The following is a 21,185-nucleotide window of genomic DNA, read 5'->3' on the forward strand; positions in this document are numbered from 1 at the left end:
CCTTTAAATAGGATCTCTCTTTAACTAGTTCTCATTAATAAATATTTATCCTGTGGCGGCGCCTGGAGCCCTCCATCAGGGCCCCATAGTGCAGGGTGCCCTACACACACAGATGTAGACGTGGTCCCTGCCTTGAAACACTCACACTATAAAGAGTCGCTGTATATTAATCTGTGTATAATACGCTCCAGACTGGAATGTCACAGACCCGGGGCTGTGGTATTGGACTCCATGATTTTCATGATTTTTAAAATCAGAGATGTTTGACACGTGGGTGGGTGGATTTAATGGTAACAATTGGCCCTTCTTGACAGCTGCCAAGTTAAACCTGTCATGTATGGGGAGCTCAGAGAAAGCTGGGGGAGGATTCCCAGCCTTGAGCTGCTGAGCTGTTGCAGGGGCCAGAGGCACAGATTCCTGATTGCTCTGATTTTTGAGAGCCAGTTGGAGTTGGTGGAGCTCATTGAAAAGGCATCTATGCAGAACTGCTGCCTTTCTGCACTGCATGCACCAGCCCACATAGCCATAACATACTGAGGCTGTGTCTATGCAGAGGAGCCGACTAGTTTGCTTCAACTAGAAGAAAAATGGGAGTATTCAAATTTCCCAGAGATGCCTGGATGTCTGTGTTAGTCAAGAGCACATTGTCTGAAGAGACACGTAGCTGACGTCCTATGGCCGAAACCTTCTCCATGCCCCAAAACGGTATTCACCCTCCCTCATTCAGCTCCCTCCTGCAGACTTCCTTCCTCAGCTTGGCCCAAGAAGGCTATGTCAGTACAAGCTGCTACCACAGTATTTAAAAAAGCTCCAGGCTGGCACCATCCACTGGGTCTCCCGGAGCATCTGGTTCTGGCTATTTATTTTTGTAAATCCCATGGGGCAGGGCTTATGGCTTCTACAGAGTCCTGAACACAGTCAACACTTAATAAATAATGAGAATCTTGCTCTTCAAGCTAGCTGTAAAAGCCAGCTGTCCCCTTCCCCAAGAGCCTCCTTCCCCCACATACACTGTCTTTACATAACACAAGGGTACAGAATGGGACAGTGCCACTGGGTGCAAAATATGAGAAGCCAGACCCATCATGACTATAGTGCAGCAATGGGGTCCGTATGTCATATGATTTGAAAATAGTATTTTCTTGTAAGAACTCCGACATTTACACATCACTTGGCAGCTCTAGTTTTTCCTTTTGGCTTCCCAGCCTGCCAAGAGCTTTCAACAGTATCAAAATCAGGTGCCAAACTGGGATGGGGGGCAAGGGGAGAAAGGGAGTAGCAGTATTCTGCCACATTCTGCCCACAATCATAAACCCCACCTGCCCATCAGAGCTATTGAGCCATGTATTCTGCAACTCAGGCAGATATAACTGCACTGCTGTGCACACGGTTCACATTTTCAAGGACTTCGTTGCAGACATAACAGCTTCCAAGTGACTTTTGCTTTTTACTCTTTCTTTTTCTTGACAAACAAACAGAAGAAGAAGAAGAAAGCAGCTTGGAAGAGGTGTGTCAATACGCTGCACTGCTGTGTACCAGCCCAATCCCAGCCCAGGGCTGAAACCTGAGACTCATGGACTTGCATTGCTTTTCATATAATCCCACCTATGCTGCCACTTGCAAGGGGGTTTTCGGTGTCATTTTAAATCTAGGTTATCTACCTATGTGATGTGACTGTCCAAGTGCTTGTCTACACAGAAACTTGCACTGAAAGGTGTGAATTAAATCCAGTGGAGTTATTTGGATGCAAACTTGCAAAGAGACCAGCCCTAGGACTCCTCTCACCCTGGCATCGTACCGCCAATCCACTCTGAAGCTGCGCTCTTCTTGCCAGCTCAGCTGCCTTGTGAAGAGCAAAGCCCTAGAGAGTTTCAAACTCTAGTCACTGCCAATGTATTGCAAATGTCTTGTTTTGCTTCTGCACACACTGGAGGGTGAAATCTCATGAGTGAGGAAGTGGTGACTGTTGGGCTGAGTCAGGGCTCCAGTTATAAAAGTGTGGGAAATTAACTCCCCGGTCATCAGAAATAACAATCCCTGGCAACATGAGGAGCCAAACTCCGCTCTCAGTGTGTTGGTGTAGAGCAGGGATTCTCAAATTGGGGGTTGGGACCCCTCAAGGGGTGGCAAGGTTATTACATGGGGGGTCACAAGCTGTCAGCCTCCACCCTAAAACCTGCTTTGCCTCCAGCATTTATAATGGTATTAAATATACAAAAAAGTGTTTTTAATTTATAAGGGGGGGGGTCACACTCAGAGGCTTGCTATGTGAAAGAGGTCACCAGTAGAAAAAGTTGAGAACCACTGGTGTAAAGGAACAACCAGGACATTTATGTTCTCTCTGTACCCCAGGGTGTCTTGTCAAAACTGCAGTTATGGTGGATAGGCAGATTTGGGCACCTGAAGATAGCAGGTTTCAGAGTAGCAGCCGTGTTAGTCTGTATTCGCAAAAAGAAAAGGAGTACTTGTGGCACCTTAGAGACTAACAAATTTATTAGAGCATAAGCTTTCGTGAGCTACAGCTCACTTCATCGGATGCATTCCAGATGAAGATAGCAGGATCCACAATGGGGTATTAGGACCAGCCCCGCACAAAATGGATTCCACATCCTGGGGCATTAATGCCAGGGTTCAGACATCTCTTGTCCTCCTAGGAAATAGACTTGGCCCTCCACTGTGGTGACAATAGTGCAGATTAAATCCTTATCCTCCTGAGTCTTTGCACGAGGGAACAAACATGATCCACTTGTGCTCTGAGCAGAGCAAGAGTCCCCTGTGATGAGCTGGAATTCCCCAGCACTGAGCTGCATCTGGCTGTTTTGTGGGCTCATGTTCCCAGGGTGTGTGCAGCAGGCGCTGGAATGCGGCTCCAGCAGACGCACATTCTTGTCAATAACAGACCGGGACAGAATCTGTTCCTCTGGTCTGTTCCATCTCAGCCCTTCCTGAGTTTAAGGGACAAGTCTCAAAAAGCACTTCCTAGCCCAAGCCTCCACCTTCACAAGGACATGCAGGAGGCAGTGGTGGGGAATCATTTGTCAGCAGGGCTTACATGTCATCTGAACCCATCTGACAAATTGCAGCTGAGCTCATGAACATGACAAACTTTCCCATTTCTGGCCTGGCAAATTGGCAGAGGATGAGTGTCACAGCCCTAGTCAAGCTCCCCCTTCTGGACACTCACCAGGCTGCTGCATTTGGGTCCCAACACACTGGGTCCATGTGCTGTAAGTGTCCCTTGGTCTGGACAGGCTCCAGCCCTGGCTCTTTCTTTGGCCTCTCTGGCACACTTCCTGGGCACAGTCTGTCTGTTACCCCTTCATGGAAATGGCACCTTGCCATATAGCTGCTCTAGGCCACAGGACCAGTGCTAACCACCTCCAAGACACCCCTGTAGCTTAAGAACACCCTTGCCCAGAGCTCCAACCCTATGGGCGCTCTGGGTTACAGTTCACCCCTGCAGGAATATGTGATAGCTGAGGCCCATAACACACGGGATTTGTAAAGGTTTCTAACACAATCTTCAAAAAGAACAGGAGTACTTGTGGCACCTTGGAGACTAACAGATTTATTAGAGCATAAACTTTTTGGGATACAGCCCACTTCATTGAATGCATAGAATGGAATATATAGTAAGAAGATATATATATATACATACAGAGAAGGTGGAAGTTGCCATACAAACTGTAAGAGGCTAATTAATATGGCAACTTCCACCTTCTCTGTATGTATATGTATATATCTTCTTACTAGATGTTCCATTCTATGCATCCAATGAAGTGGGCTGTAGCCCACGAAAGCTTACGCTCTAATAAATTTGTTAGTCTCTAAGGTGCCACAAGTACTCCTGTTCTTTTTGCGGATACAGACTAACACAACTGCTACTCTGAAACCTAACACAATCTTGTTAGTCACCACAAGCAAGATACAGACCGAGGTAAAATCAACAACACACCTGCATGCTGTTCCTTGCCTCAGGTTCCTCAACACTTTGGAGTGTTCTCTGGGCTTTGGTCAGGGTCCTCTAAGGAGTTCAGGATCCCCCTCCTGCACATGGCTTCTCCTGCAAATCATGGAGTGTCACTCTCCTGCAACTAGCTGCCTTCTTCATCAGCTGGCACCAGAGTCTAAAAGGACCTCTCTGCTATCAAAGCATGCCAGCCCCTGCATTCTCTCCCCAGCCTTAAACTTCCTTGTCTTTATAAACCCGTGCATAAACTTGATTGAATCTGTTTTCCAGCTCAGGGACCCTCCTTAGCGTACCTATTGTTTGATGAGCACACAGTCATTAAGGTTAATGACTTCTTTTGCTTGGGCTGTAGCTTCTCCCAGACAGGGTGAGGGAAAGAGTCAGGGATCTCAACAAACCATGGCTGACTCACCAAGGAATTCAATGCAGCAATTTCATAGAATGAACCAGAATTCATAAGCTGGAAATAGACAGATTCCCCAAACCATCACAATGGGAAAATACGGAAAAACATTAAAAAGTCAACACAGCCTGGATGGGCAAGTGCCCTTGGGCTTTGTCACAATGCAGAACATCATGGTACTCCACACCAGCAGAGCTCAATTCCCATGACTTGGCCACATACTCCCTAATGCCTCACAGACTGGCTGGCACAAAGCATTGGCAATGGGAAATTGAGCCATCCACCTTCAGGGCAAGAGATGTACAAGGCTCAGGAGAAAGACTGGGGCATAAAGGAAAGAGTAACATTTCCCCAGGTGCAGGTACAGAGCAAAATCTGCACAGTGATCAAAGAATGCTCTCATAGTGCCTGGGATATATGCAGCTTGAGAAGGATACAAAAACAATGAGGAATCTGGTGGCACCTTAGAGACTAACAGATTTATTTGGGCATAAGCTTTCATAGGTAAAAAAACCACTTCTTCAGATGCATGGAGTGAAAATTACAGATGCAGGCATAAATATACTGACACATGAAAAGAAGGGAGTTACCTTACAAGTGGAGAACCAGTGTTGACAGAGCCAATTCAGTCAGGGTGGATGTGGTCCACTCCCAATAATTGATGAGGAGGTGTCAACTCCAGGAGAGGGAAAATTGCTTTTGTAGTAAACCAGCCACTCCCAGTCCCTATTCAAGCCCAGATTAATGGTGTTAAATTTGCAAATGAATTGTAGCTCTGCGGTTTCTCTTTGAAGTCTGTTTTTGAAGTTTTTTTTGTTGAAGTATGGCTACTTTTTAATATGTTATTGAATGTCCAGGGAGATAGAAGTTTTCTCCTACTGCCTTTTGTATGTGACCATTCCTGATGTCTGATTTTACATTTATTCTTTTACGTAGAGACTGTCTGGTTTGGCCAATGTACATGGCAGAGGGGCATTGCTGGCACATGATGGCATGTATCACATTGGTAGATGTGCAGGTGAATGAGCCCCTGATGGTATGGCTCATGGGGTTGGGTCCTCTGATGGTGTCTCTAGAGTAGCTATGGGGACAGTAACAGGGTCTACCTCACCCCTTTTGTTTCATATTGCTCCAGTTTGCGCTGGTGAAATCAAGCTGCATAGTTCACAGGAACAATTCCCATTCCACTGGCATTCTCCAGGGTTGGGGGCATACCCTGCAGAGAGGCTCAAAGTACATCAGAATTTCTGCAAAAAGAAGGGTTTCAGAGTAGCAGCCGTGTTAGTCTGTATTCGCAAAAAGAAAAGGAGTACTTGTGGCACCTTAGAGACCAACAAATTTATTAGAGCATAAGCTTTCGTGAGCTACAGCTCACTTCATCGGATGCATCCAATGAAGTGAGCTGTAGCTCACGAAAGCTTATGCTCTAATAAATTTGTTAGTCTCTAAGGTGCCACAAGTACTCCTTTTCTTTTTGCAAAAAGAAGGAAGTCTAAAGAAAACAGCTAATTGCAGGTGTCACTTCATGTCACCTGTTTATTATTGTTATGTTGGCAGGTGTTTGATCACTAGACAATCACAGACCTTGTTAAAACCAAAGTTTCATTTAGGCTAAATGGAAGGAGTAATTAAATGTCCCTTTACATAGTGATAGCTGAAACAATAAAAGCCACCACCCAAATCATTGGGCCTCATGGCAAGGCTTGAGCAAGAACTAGCCTCGGGGAGGGGTTTCCCTGAGGCTGATTGCAAATGCAGGGGAATGATTGGTTACAGCTGTGTGAGAGAATGACAGAAAGCAGCAGCAAAACTGTGCACTTGGCCCTGGGAGGAAACGGAGAGACAGAGCTTCTTTGGGGCACAGTACTCATTGGAAAGGCAGACTTGGATTTCTGAGCAAGGAAACTACCTGCTGTTGATTGTTTCCACTGTGTTCAGGGAAGCAAGATTTTGTGTATGCTTTGCAAATAAACAGGATTGCACCAGAGAAATAACTGACTTAGCATCAATTTTTCTTCCTAACAAAAACAACCCAGCAAGGCCCCAAATACTGGCTAACCACTCGGACCAAAGGGGTAACATAATTTATCAAGAGCCAGTAGTGTTCTTGGCCTTGCACCTACAAAGAGACATGCTCCATAACCCAAAGAATTTACAGTCTAATATGGACACTGACAACATGGTATATAGAGCAGCTAAGACACCAGAGGATAGTGCAAGCATGTAGCAGCAGTGATGTTTACAAGAGCTAGGTGCTGGACAGCTTTTTGGAAGCTGCATGACTTTACCGTTAATCGTTATATGGTGCTAAGTACAAGGGAAGCAGCCCCCATCCAATTTCCTTCTTTAGCCAATAACAGGTGTGGAATTAGGTGCACAGGCAGAGCTGTGTGGGGAGACCAGGGCTGGAATAGCAGGCGGTGCTGCAGGCCAGGAGTGAGGTGCAGGGACAGAGCCGTGTGGGGAGTCCAGGGCTGGATTAGCAGGGGTGCTGCTGCACAGGAGAGAGGTGCATTGTAGCAGGGCCCCTGTGTGCTCTGTCTCTGTGTTTCCTAAGGATTGAAACTATTCAGTACAGTGTGGAGGGCAAGTGCCCACCAGGCAGTGATATCGCCAGCCCCTGAAATACCACGGAACGAGTTACTTAGAACATTCCTTAGCCCCTTGCTGCAAATTCCTGTGGCGTCAAAGCTCCCTCCCGGGCCAGGTGTGGAGGATGAGGGCAGACAGGGGAAGGTCTGTTTGCTAAGGAGGAGGCTGACAATTGGGGGAAGTGGGTTGTGTTGTGCATTCTCTTCCCCCCCCACCATTGTGAGCACAGGCTGCTGTTGTTGCTGTCAGCAGCAGCAGGAAGTGGCTGGCGGTTAGTCACCCCTGGCTGCACGTGGCCGGAATGCTGCTGTTTATTTTTGTTCCTGGGCGTGGATTAGGCCTGCCCTGGGGAGTGATAGCCTCACTGTAGGGACGGCCAAAGTGGGAGAAAAAGAACTGCAGGCAGCTTGGTGCTGGCCCACCCAGCCGATAGCAGCTGGGCCTGGCCTCTGAGCAGCCCCTGGCCTCCCCCCGATACAAATTGCCCATCTGACAGGGAAAGCAGGGTGTGACGCAGTGGTGGCTCTGACACAGTCCTAGGAGAAGGGAAGCCTTCTTAGGGGAACCTGACACATGGGCCCTGGGAGATGGCAGTGTCAAGGCTGCCCTGTGGATTGTTTGAGCCCCGAGTCCTGGGCAATGGAAAGCGCCTAGTGATGTGTCTGAGGCCCATGGAAGGGGAGCAGTGAAGAATCCCTCTTTGCAGGCTTAAGCCCCAAATGAGCATTTGCCTTGTTGCTGCTTTCCCTTTCTTCTCATTCCCATCCCAGAACGAGAGCCAGCTTTCTCCTTCCTTCCGTCTATCCTTCTCACTCTCTTTTCCCTCACTATGTCGTGTTCCCCTTCCCCCCTTCCCCGGCACTGGGTTTGGTGGCAGCTGTGAGAGTGCTAAGTTGACGAAGGTTCTAGCCTCGGCTCTGGAGATTTATTCCCCCCCTACTCTCTTCTGCAATGAGTCCCCAGGCACTGGCCCACTTACCAAGAGATCTCAGGCTCCCTGTCTCATGAGCTTCACCCTCAAGGTTGAGAATGTCATTGTCCATAGCTGCCAGGGAAGGATGTCGCCATGGAGAGAGACTCTTGATGAGATAGCTAGGCCCAAAGCCAGGTAGGCCCCTGATGATGGACACTGAGACTTTGAGCTTGGCCCCGTCTACTGTGCGGAGTGAGTGGCGCACAAGAGGGGTGCGATCCCTGCAGTTGGTGCTGGTGAAGAGGCAGCTGCTGCAGTCTGTGTTTTCAATTCCAGCATGCACAGGGCTAGGCTTTCAGCAGCATTTCTGGGCCAGAGACAGGTGGCAGGAGGAGTTGAACTACGCTGAGAGGCCAAAGCTGTGGGTGGATGTTTGTTCTATTTTGTCGAGAAGCAGGAAGAATATACTGAGACATGATAGCTCCCAGCCCAGCTATGGCACAGGCAGTACCAGGTAACCTTGGGAGCACAAACACAGAGCTGCCAGTGCATCTGCTGCTCCCAACGTGCCAGCCAAGGACAGTACATAAGGCTCCTAAGCACATCCCACATTGCCCCTCCTGCCTGGATAATCATGAGTTTTAGTTACTAAGGCAGATGTTCTCGAGCATGAAAATCCCAGGGGCAGGTGTAGCCATGGAGAAAGGCACTGACAGAACTGCACAGGGGCACCCAAGCATATGAGGGTATGCACAGATGCGGCTTGGGCCAGCGGGTGCAAGTCAGGAGGAGCCCATCTTTGCTGGGCATGTTGCTCCGGTCCCAAAGAAACAGCAGGCTCTTTGCAATACCCTGTGGCCTAGCTGTGTGAGGCAGCTTCTTCTTTCCTGGGCCTCACCACAGGTTCTGGAGGGGAATGGAGCCCAGAAACAAGAGACTCCCTGGGAATGTCACTCAAACAGCTGCAGAGCGCTGTGCTTGGACAAAAACAAACAGCAGGCTCCAGACACCAGCCAGCGGAGCAGGGCTGTAACCGTAACAAGCACAGGGTGAGAGGGGCCTGGAAAGGGCGTGTTTGTGCTGCCCTCTGCCACTGTTTGGCCAGCACAGGCAGAGCTGAGAACTTCCAAGGCATGTATAGGAGGGCAGCTGTTGCGCTGCCCACTGAAGAGCAAGCGGTAGATACCATCTGCAAGTGATACCACACTGTGAGCTGAGCCGATCCCCTCCCATGAGAATGGGGCTGGGCTGCTAAGGGGAGGGGTGCCCAACACCTGAGCAGATCCTCTAGTCCAGTGGCTCTCAACCTTTCCAGGCTACTGTCCCCCTTTCAGGAGTCTGAGTTGTCTTGCATACCCCAAGTTTCACCTCACTTAAAAACTACTTGCTTACAGAATCAGACATAAACATACATAAGTGTCACACAGCACACTAGTACTGAAAAACTGCTTTCTCATTTTTACCACATACTTATAAAATCAATCAATTAGAATATAAACATTGTACTAGCATTTCAGTGTATAGTACATAGAGCAATATAAACAAGACATTGTCTGTATGAAATTTTAGTTTGTACTGACTTCGCTAGTGCTTTTTATGTAGCCTTTTGTAAAACTAGGCAAATATTTAGATGAACTGATGTACCCCCTGGAAGACCATTGAGTACACCGAAGGGTACATGTACCCTGGTCGAGAACCACTGCTGTAGTCCCCTTTCTTCAGGGACATGGCTATTATGTTCCCTACCTGAGTTAGGGGTGAGCAGGGGGCAATTATCCAAGAGGTGGAGGCAATTATCCATCAATCTGCCCCGCCTGTCACCCCCTCCCACAATCTGTCCTTCCTGATGCTGGGCACTCATTCTCCACTGCCAAACTCAGGCACCATCCACACCCAACTTAGTGTCTCTGGCTGCTTATCATGTGGATGCAGCGCTCTTGGCTTTAGCTGTCATAATATTGACCCAAAATGAAATAATAGGGAAGGCGGGATCCTGCCTTGCTCTGGAGTGAAAACATAGGAGGATCAGGGGAGCAGCAGGCTCCTACATTGTGCAGATGGGGGAAGGAGGCTGAGCTGCTTCCAAACACTACACCCTGTTGCCACACCTGCTGATAAGAGGGTACTTCTGAACGACACAGGCAGGGTGTACCCAAATTCATCTTAGTGAGGACGAACATCTGTACCCCAAAGGCTTCATCCTAAAGAACTTTACAGGATGTGCAGACAGGGATTGCTAACCCCCACCCTACATTCAACATGCCAGCTGATGAATGGTCCACACCACCACCACCTAGCACAGGAAGTGAAGGGCAATCCAGTATCCAAAAGAAATGACAGGGGGCATTTAAGGAGAATGTGTGGAGTGGAATCTGACCAGGATGCAGGTCAGGCTATTAGGCAAAAAGTCATTGACTGTTTAGTGACCACAAACTGCCTGAGCCTTGGTTTTATGTCCCATCCAAAAGTTAGTACCTCCTCTGTCACCATGCTGGTGCCCTGATTCTGCACCTACTCAGAGGGGCCACTCCCCACCGCACTTTATGAGCACACAGGGTTTTACAGGAGGGAGGATCTCCCATGCAAGTACCAACAAGCCCAACACCATTTAACTTATGAGCTCTGACAATCGCGGCTGTAGACCAAAACTGTGCTGATATGAGTACCTGATGTCTTCTGACTTCGCCCTGCATGATGCTCTCTTTCTCTCACCCCTTTATTAGGCTTGCCTACATGATGTTCGGTCACTTCCTCTGGTCTCATCATCTCTTCCTGTCCTGGCTGGCCCTCGGCCTCCTTCCTGATGTTCTGTACACTGGTGCTGCTGTTTGAGCTGAGATTATGGGTCATCAACCATTTTTCAGGCCATGTGATAGGTATGTATTGAAGCTGAACTGAATTCATTTTGCTCAGGGAGAAATTGTATCAAATGCTTTTCTACATCCAGAGACAATGATTCAGACCTGCTGCCTTCCCTTTGTCCACTTGCTTTGGGTGATGGAAAAGCAACCAACGTCTCTGGAGAGAATCCTTTGCAAACCCCACTTGTTTATGGTGCTCATGGTTCCATTGTCCTCTAGATGGTTACTGGAGTGTTCTCTCTTGCTAGCGCTTCCATTGTTTTATTAGAGACAACAGTTAGATTTATGGGCTGGTCATTGCCAGGATCACTTTTTCTTTTTGAAAATTGGCATCACATTCACTTTTCTGTAGTCTGCCAGTGCTTGTCTAGTTGGCCATGACTTTCAAATGTGCTATAACTGTCGATGCCCCACTAGGTTTATATGTTCCTCAGACCCGCTGACTTGTGTATGTTTGAATTTTCAAAATATTCACTTCCCTGCCTTTGATCACAAGTTGGTTCTCTTCATTTTTCTGGATGGTTGGACTTTAAAAATGAGTTCAGTATCTGGGCCATTAAGGAACCCTCATTGATTCCACCCCTCTCACCCCCCGTCCTCATTTATTAACTGACCTGCTTTCTTTTTAGCTCTTCTTCCCTCTGCTATATGGGGGGAAAGCACTTCAGGGCCTCCTTGGCTTTTTGGCAGCATTAACTGATTTGGCTTTTTTCCTGACATCATCCTCATCCTGCAGCTTTAACACACTCTCTGTTCTTGCTGATTCTTCCCTCCTGCTCCATTACAAGTTCTTTTTTTCAATTCTCAGATCTTAGCCACTCAGCTCCAAAGCCACATTGTCCACCTTTCTCTCAGAGGAAATGTCATCTCTCACTCCTCCCTTGTGGCATCTTTTAGCCTTCTTCTCCTATGCTGGTGGATTTTAATACTTCCTCCCAGTGCACCGTACTCACCAGATTTCCTAACTCCTCCCCAAAATTACCTTTGTAAAGTAAGAGGTTTGGACATATAGTGCTGTCCCTTCACCTCTCCTTCCCTTTCTACCTATCCCATATCCCTCAACATTGATAGTTCAGGTTGTTATTCCCACTAGACCCAAGCCTCCATTATTTAGTACCCCTTGTGGTTCTTGCTAGCTCCCTATACTCCTGGTGTTTGTGCATAGGTAAGTATGCTCCTTCTCTTCATCTCCTGTTGCTGAATGGCTCATTCTTCTCATTGACATTGGATGTTGGAAGCACACGTCTGTTTATTAGACTAAGGGCATGGCTACACTTGCAGATGTAGAGCGCTTTGAGTTAAACCCGCCTTCGTAGTGCACAGTAGGGAAAACACTGCAATCTGTCCACACTGACAGCTACAAGCGCACTGTCATGGCCCCACTAGCACTTCTTGCACGGCCACAGAGAGCAGTGTATTGTGTTAGCTATCCCAGGAAACAAGTGGCTGCAATGTGCTTTTCAAATGGGGGGTGGGGTGGGGTGGGGTGGAGGGTGACAGGGAGTGTGTTGTGTGTATGTGGGGAGAGAGAGAGTGGGTTTTTGGGGGGCTGAGAGCATGTCAGCATGCTGTCTTGTAAGTTCAGACAGCAGCAGCCCCCCCCCCACAGCATTCCACAGTAATGGTTTGCTTTGTCTTGGAGCAGATAAGCATGCTGGCTGTCAGAAACAGAGCTTTCAAAGGGCATATCCGCATTCCTGCAGCGATTCCAAAACAATGAGAAGAGGGGCCACTTGACTTAAGGGGATTATGGGCGTTTCCTGAGGCTGATCAGAGTGCAGTAATGCAACACCTCGTTCACACTGACGCCCAGGCGTTTCAGCCAAGGTGCACCAAACGTTAATCTTCTCGCAGAGGTGGAGTATCAGGAGCGCTCTAGCCGTGGAGTCAGAGCGCTCTACGTGCCTTGCCAGTGTAGATGGGTAGTGAGCTTGGGCACCCGGGGCTGCTTTAATGCACTCTAACTCGCAAGTGTAGCCAAGCCCTCAGAATCCCCACTCCAGCATTCTATCCTAGTTTAAAGTCATTTTACAAGTCGCTGCCCACTTGATAGTCCTCAATCAGAGAGAGCTTCTCATCCACATGGTCTCTCATCATCATCATAGAAGGTTCCACTGCCTCTTGACTTCAAACCCTGCTCTCTCCTTCCTTGGCTGGTCTGCTCTCCAGTCTCCATCTTCTCCTCACTTATCTTGACACTGGAAAGAACTTGGAGAAACTGTGTGGATGACATGTAGTTCTCCTGCTTCCATAGAGAATCAGAATCTGCAAAAGCAGAGATCACTATGGACAACAGGTGTCCACTAACCCCTATCCTGGCCCGCACAATACCCTTCCCTGACAGTGAACAGAAAGAGCAACTTGCTGCTTCCACGCTTTCCTTATCTCATCCCCTAGAGACACTGACTCTGCTTCAAGCCCTAACTGGGGTGTCTGCTCTTATCTCAGCAGATGAGCCCAAACCCAACTCGTTAAATCCCACTGGCAATGGCCCAGAGAACTAGTATTCCAGTCTCCTATGGTGACTGGGCAACTACCCCTCTGCTCCCCTCACTGCACTCCGGTCAGCTGCCCTGTTTGTCTGCCACTCCTGGACTCTTCTTGGAGGATGCTGTGACTGCCACCATTAGGCCTCCACACTGATGCATGCACAAGGGAGCACACACAGGTGCTGTTGGGAGCATGAGGCAATCTCACCAACTTGGCTAATAAGTCCCCCCGGAATTTAGCAGGACACACCTTAAAGACCGGATGGGAGGGACGGAAGTTCGAAAGGGTCTGGCAGCAGGAGGCAGAAAGGGGCAGTTGTTACAGAGTCTTAGTCACACTCCAAGCTGTGGCTGCCCCCACATTGGAGCCAGGGATGGTCAGCGCTGGCTACGTGACTCAACTCATCTCCGGAGACTTTGGAGCCCTCTTGCAAGCTCTCCAAGCTCCAGAGGCAGTGCGTGCAGATGCCCCTAGTTGCATTATCTTCCAAACTCATTACCTGGGCTATCTGTGCAGCTGCTGAGCCGCCAGGAGAGACGGAATTTCAGTCTAGTATAAATTGTGTATTGGAGAAAATTATTTCCAACTCCATACCCCTCACCGCATGCCCTGTGTTCCCTGCCCCACCCTATCCTCACATCTTCACGTGCCTTCAATCTCCTCCTCCCCCTTTTGATATTCCTGGGCATTTCTTGCCTAACTCTGTCTGAGTCCTGGCAGCAGCTCCTCGCTAATGACAACCAGATGCTACTTGCCTCTCGCACTGTAATCCCTCCAAGCAGCCACAATCCAACACTTCCCTTCACTTCCCGGAGGGCATCAGGCTCTGGCACGTCCCAGCCTCGTGGGGGCCAAGAGGTTAAAAGCTCCTGAAATCCCCATTCAAGAGCTGTCCATTCATGAAAATGACACACAACTTCACATGCTGGCTGTGGGGAGAGCTCCAGCAGTTGGGGCTGCAAGGAACAGGGCAGGACCGCTGGTGGTCAGTGAGCTCCCGGCTACCTCAGACCCAGCCACTCGCAGCAGGACTCTGAGAAGAAAATGGTCTGTAGTAGCTGTGGGATTGAAGCTGGGGAATGTAAACAAACCCAGGATCCACAAGGAGGTCATAACCTCAGAGTCCAGTTACTCTTCCTCCTGCTCCCACCTTCCTAATCTCTGGGGCTGCACTGTTTACTAGAGCAAAAAGTAAACAAACAAAGGAAAGCACAGAAACGATGATTTTTGGTTGATCCCCTATGCCCTGATCCCAGCTGCATGCACAGACATACATGCGTGCACAGACACAAGCATGCACATACACAGGCATGCCCAAACAGGCACAAAGACAAGCAGAGACAGGTGCTCATAAGCACAGGCAGAGACAGGCACTCATAGACATGGGTGCTCACACAGGGCCTGACTCTACAAAGCCTGGCACCTCTTGTTATTTATAGTGCAGTAGTGCCTATGTGTGACACTGTGCTGGGCACTGTACAAACACAGAACAGAAAGACTGTCAATGCTGCAAGGAGCTTACAATCGCAGTACTGGACAAGAGACAGCAGATGGATGCAAGATACAGGGGAAACACTGGGAAAGAATGACAAGGTGGGTGAGGTACTATCTCGTATTGGCCCACCTTCTGTTGGTGAGAGAGACATGCTTTTGAGCTACACTGAGTTCTTCCCCAGGTCTGGGAAATATACTGGGAATGAGACAGAACTGATCAGTACAGATGGGGGTGATCTCGCCACAGTTGCTGCCCAACCATTGTTAAGGGTTGGGGTTTTTGCTTTTTGTTTTTTGCTGCTGGAGCAGCAGCATTTTATGTTTACTTTGCACAGCTGTAAATGAAGACACTAGGTACGAGGCACAGGGGCATGCAGCCCACACACAGAGCTCGCCAGATGCTCCTGCACATCAGGACTGGAGTCATGCCGGAATGCTCCAAACACCGTTCCAGCATTGTTTTAGTTTTGTGGTGCTCCGGTACGTCTGTATGATCACTTATGAGTAATGGTACCGGGCGTGCGTTGCGGCACTTTATTTTTGGGAGTCAGTCACTGCTGCACAGACCCGGACACATGCACACACACACACATTCATCAACCTGCCAAAGTGGCTCTCTGATCTTCTCCAGGCTAAAGGTAGCTCCAGCATAGACCATGCAGTGTATAGGAAGAACTGGGTCCAATAACGCGCTGGCCGTAACTCTTGCTACAGATGGGACACGGCACAGAACGCGGGGAGTGGGTGAGGTTAGCCATTCTCCATGGACATATGAAGGGAGCTGCCTAGCTAGGCTCAGTCTGTCTAGAGCATAGAGTGGGCGGGGGGGGAGGGGGAAGGTTGGGTGGAGGTTCTCTGCAGAGAGCTTCAAGATGCCTCCAGGAGAAATCCTTTGGAGGCCAGTCCTTTCCCCGTAAGTCTCTGTCAGACATCACCTGCCCAAGCTATGGAACCCCATGTATTGTACGAGCAAGGCTGGTCATGCAGTCACTGCTCCTGTTGAGTAGATCCCATGTACTAAGCTGGGCTCTCTTGGGGTTGCTAACCTCCCCTTTTCCCTGCACAGAACCCCTCCAGACGCATGGGACTCTCTAGGGGAAGGGGTCGCTAGAAAGTGGAGTGGGACTGGCTGCTCTATCTGATTAACCATCTGGTACCACGTTTCTGACACTCCCACACCCCAACCATGAATTGGTGTCATCCTGCCCTGGGCCTGGCCACTCTCCAACTGGGAGTGGAGCAAGCCAGAACAGGGCGAGACAGGTGTGGATTGGGCCTAATGAAGAGCCCTGGCCATGTGGACAGAGTGCCTGCCGCAAGCACCCAGCACAGGCCAGTTTGCTTTGGTTTTCACAAGCTGACAGAACAGGGTGCAGGGGAAGGTGCCTGGCAAGTACAACGGACTGGGGATGCGAAATATGCTGCTGCAACTGCCTGAGACATGGACTCTGAGCTCCAGCAACTGGAGACAAAGAGCAACATTCCTGCCTTAGCCTGGAGAGGTATTGGCTTTGCCAGCAAGAGCAGTCAGGCTGCCAGGAACTGCTGCTTTCCCAGCCCATTTGCTTTGGCTCTAAGTTTCTAGAACATTGAATTGTCCAAAATAAATCCTGTATTCCTTCTCAGACAGACGCCTCCTGTTCTGTGGTGCAAACCCTGTGTTCCCTCCATCCACCCTTCCTGCTGCTTGGCACAGACCTCATATTCCGCTCCAGTACAGGCACCTTGTGCTCTCTGGCACAAATCACGTCTTCCCTCAGGCAGAGACCTCCTCCTCCTTTATCGAAACCCAGTCTGTCCCTTGGGCCCTTTGCCTATTTAGGGCTGAATAACATTGCCCTTCCCTTCCCCAACCCCAGTCACTGCCTGCACCTTGCATTTCACATCCCACCTACATTACTGGTCCACTGGTGCTGCATGTGGGGGACTTGGGAGCTACTGCACAGGGTGAGGCAATCTGGGGTCTAGCACAGGCCACAATGTGTGGGATCCACTTCCATGTCCCTTTTCCATTAACTGCCCCAGCCTGACTCCTCTCAAGTATTATCCGAGTTCATATATCTGCATCCACCTCCATGATTCGTCTAGGGATGGGGTCCTGTGTGCCCCCTGCTGGCCAAGGCAGCCTGCTCCACAGGGAGGGTCTTTTGGAAGTCAGTTTATGCTTTAACTGGCTGTGATGCTGGCAAACCAGGTGCCAGCTTATGCCAAGGGCCCTATGTCTCACTTGGACACTGACAAATACACAGCTGGAATTAGTCTGGCTCACCTGTGTGTTAGTGTTGTTAAAACAGATATTAGAGTTATAAACATCTGTTTAATGTTTAACTTTTATTGAATGCTTGTAAGTTGCTGCCTGCATTGATGTCACTTACAACACCTGTATCCCATACTGTAAGGTCATATCTGAGTGTTTGCATTGTAATTCTCTGTAACTGTAAATCACTAGACAGGAAAGAAGCATTAATGAGTGTGAAATACTAGTCTCCAACAGGAGGTGTTATCTCCAGTTCAACAAAGAAGGCCCACCAAGACCAGATGAATTATTGTGGAACTTCAAAGGACAAAACACTTTGTTAATTACTCTCCCCACCCCATGAAGAGGCACTCAAAGAAGAGGGGAAGGGAATAAAAATCCCTGACAAGGAGAAACTGTATCTCTATGCTGCTTGGACGCTGGGAAGGCAAGGTTTTCTAGGCATCAGCAAGAGATCCCTAGCATATAGCCTGGGTTAGCCTTAACGGACATATAAAGCTTGCGAATTATAGAAGCTTCTATTACATTTTGAAACTTAAGACTGTAACTCATTTGTGTGTGTATGTTTAACTGCTTTAACCTTGTAAATAACTCCGATTTCCTCTTCCTCATTAATAAAATCTTTTAGATAGTTCATTATAGGATTGGCACAAGCATTGTCTTTGATGTGAAATCTAAGGGGCAATTGATCTGGGGTAAGTGACTGGTCCTTTGGGACTGGGAGTAACCTGAATATTGTTGTGATTTTTGGTGTAGAGAACCATCTATCGCAAAGGCAAGCTTGCCTAGGTGACAAGATAGATTGGAGTAGAGGCACCGGCTTTCTGAATTCCCTTGGGGGAGGGTGCTAGACCCCTGCTCAGCCACAGACCCTGCCCCCACTCCACCTCGTCCCCCAAGGCCCCACCTCCTGCCCACCGCTAAACAGCTGATCAGCGGTGGGTGGGAGGCAGAGGAGCCGATCGGTGCGGCCTGCCAATGGGTGCCTACAGACTGGAGTACCCAAGGGGACTAGCTACGACTTCATGGTTACACTGTTATAGTGACTGAGGAGTTTACACTTGACAGTTGGTGAAATTTAAGTATGGGACACACAACCAATTTGTGGGTTGTGTCCTGCTTCTCAACCATCTGCCCTGAGGTCAGTATTCTTGAGCCATTGCAGGACAGCTTGCCACTTGCAAACGCTCACCCCACCAACGTAGGCTCTACAGCTTTCTGGGGGCCTAACTGGGAATCCCTATTCAATCTTCCTTCCTCTTGACTCAGCGGACCAGTGAGCCAGCCATTGGGGTGAGTGCAGTGATAGAAGCAGTGAGACCCCTTCTGCTGTCCCCCCTCCTCTCAGGCTATTGACTCCCACTAGCATGCTGGACTGTCCCTTCCAGTTACCACTCTAGCTATCTGGCAATTGGGAAGGGTTTTCTGGAAATGGGCTGGCAAAACTGAGAGGGGTGAAGGGGCTGGCTCAGAGCCAGCACAGCCTTTGTCAAGTCATTTCTCATCTGAAAACCAGGTATAGCGATCCTCACCTGCTACCCAGGGACCTCAGGAGGCCCCATTAATTAGCGTTAATAATGTCTCTGAGCTACAGTAAGAGAAGCTGGGTTCCTATTATCTCTGTGTGGGGCAGGGATTCTGGCCCGAGATACAGCACCTCCTCCCCTATCCCATTTCTCCTCTCCCTTACTCCTCTACCGAGGGACTTTTGGTGCTGAGGCCCCACTTACCCTCCCTGGGAACACTCCAGATGGGTTTTCTCAGGCAGTATGTACTGTAGCCATTTCTTCCCACTGCTGATCCCGCCCCATGCCAGCTGAAATAACATCTAACAGCCTTAACCCAAAGCCTTGTTATTGCAGCAGAAAGTAGAGATACTGGGACTCAAAATGAATGGAAGGAGCAGCGAACAAGACTGGAAGCGGCTCCATGTGGCATAGCCCTCAAAGACTAAAGAGAAAGGGGCACAAGTCAGACTCTCCCCACATTATATCTACATAAGCCTTGCCAGAGATAGGCTGCAAGAACCCAAGGGCTGGGAAGGCAGCCTCAAGAGGAGACGGGCAGAAAGGGAAATGACCTCAGGAATGTCTCATTCCGATGCTGCTATTAGGAATCGTGGGATTGTTACTATTTCCATCAGGGGACACATGAGGATTGTGGGTAAAGAAAACAGAGCTCCTGAGAACTGGCAGGGCTGGACTGTGGGCAGGAGATGTGACGCAAGGTCCTTCCTCCCACCTCCTTTCCAAATTAGCCCAACAGAAGTCTTTGCCCATGGAGGTTCTCACAGGAGAGACACTCCCAATCTCTCTCCCACCCCAATTCAGTTGTGGGGCTGGGGAAAGTCAGAATTCTTCTTGGCCATAATCTGCCTTTGATATTGCAGTGAATGTCATGTGGGCAATGGAAAAGGATAAACTGCTACAAACAGAATGTCAGAATCGGGCATTAAGGGATTCTAAAAAAGATTCTAAAAGGGGAGTGAGGGAAAGTACCTAGCTTCCAACATAGCTTCCACCCTCCTCTCCCCAGCCTATCTCTTCTCTCCTAAGCTAAGCAGACACTACACATCCACTCCGCTGTGCTTACAAATGCTCTAGGCCTCTCCACTATGTGGAAGCATCCCTCTCCACAGTAGTGAGACTGTGGAACTAACCAACAGGTCCTACTCTGTCTCTTCCTATGGAACTCCTTGCCAGAGGATGTTGTGAAGGCCAAGACCATAACAGGGTTCAAAAAAGAACTAGATAAATTCATGGAGGATAGGTCCATCAATGGCTATTAGCCAGGATGGGCAGGGATGGTGTCCCTAGCCTCTGTTTGCCAGAAGCTGGGAATGAGCGAGAGGGGATGGATCACTTGCTGATTACCTGTTCTCTTCACTCCTTCTGGGGAACCTGGCACTGGCCACTGTTGGAAGACAGGATACTGGGCTAGATGGACCCTTGGTCTGACCCAATAGGGCCATTCTTATGTTCTTATTCTGTTTATGTCCAGTAAAGAGTAGAGATAACTGTAAATTATTTTTATTACTGTCTGAAAAACCCTACATAAATAAATTGTAGTGATTTGGACATGTATATGTGCATATTTATTTGGTTTTCCTAAAGTTAATTAAATATTTTAGGAAAAATTGTCAGCGCGGCTATCAGCCAGAGTTGGTGGCCGCACTCTGAGGCCACCAAAAAATTTGTTGTAAGAACCCCTGGTCTAGGGAGATGGCAGTGCCCAGTATGTAAGGCCCTAACTGTATCTAAGCAGTTACAACTCAGTTCAAGAATATGTGTTGTACTTTCAGACCTGTAGACTTTGTGAAGCACTGTTCTACACAAAGTGCAGTGTGGTAGTCACAATGCCTTTTCTCCGGAGGCCAATCATAGCACAGTAATGCAACACCTCCTCCACACTGATGCCCGGGCATTTCAGCCGGGGCACAACAAGCTTTATGCTTCGCATGGAGGTGGATTACCAGGAGTGCTACAGCTGCAGAGTCCACGCACTCTACATGCCTTGCCATGTGGACACCTCAGGAGTTTCAGCGCCTGGGGCTGCTTTAATGCGCTCTAACTTGCAAGTGTAGCCAAGCCCTGTCTCTCACCCTTCTGTCAGGCTGCAAACATAAGTTAGACAAAAGAGCACCTTGAGTTGTGTATGAGAGCCCTCTTATGGAAGACTGGGGTTTACTTCCCCTCTACCTCTTCTGGGCATTTTGAGATCAAGAAGTAGGGAAGCAAGCCCCAATCTATGGGCCTTTAGGGCTCATTCCCTTACCACATCCCTAGGTCTTTAGGGCTTGCTTCCTTTGTCATATCCACTGTTATTTGGGCCTTGTCCCCCACATACCTCAGGCACAGGGGCTTGCTTTGTGCACCCCATATGTCCATGCACATGGAGAACTCCCACCAGTCCCAGGTTCCACAGGACTGTTCGCTTTGACTCACAACCTTGCCCCATGCCAATGCAAAAGGAACATTTCCCACATTCAGGGCAGCTCAGGGAGAAGAGGGGCAGTTAGCTCTGGGCCCCCAAACCAAGTGGTGTTTCAAATTGGGGTGCAGGGTCACAGCGCCACTCAGGTTTGGTCTGTCCCTCTGCTGTCTCCGTCCGGGTGGCCAGGCTAAATTTCAGCATCATTGCAACCCCCTGCACTAGGCCATAATATCATATTTGGCACAAGGCAGGGCAGACAGGCTGAACCTGAG

The sequence above is a fragment of the Dermochelys coriacea genome, chromosome 6 (assembly GCF_009764565.3).
Source record: "Dermochelys coriacea isolate rDerCor1 chromosome 6, rDerCor1.pri.v4, whole genome shotgun sequence".
Classification (NCBI taxonomy): domain Eukaryota; kingdom Metazoa; phylum Chordata; order Testudines; family Dermochelyidae; genus Dermochelys; species Dermochelys coriacea.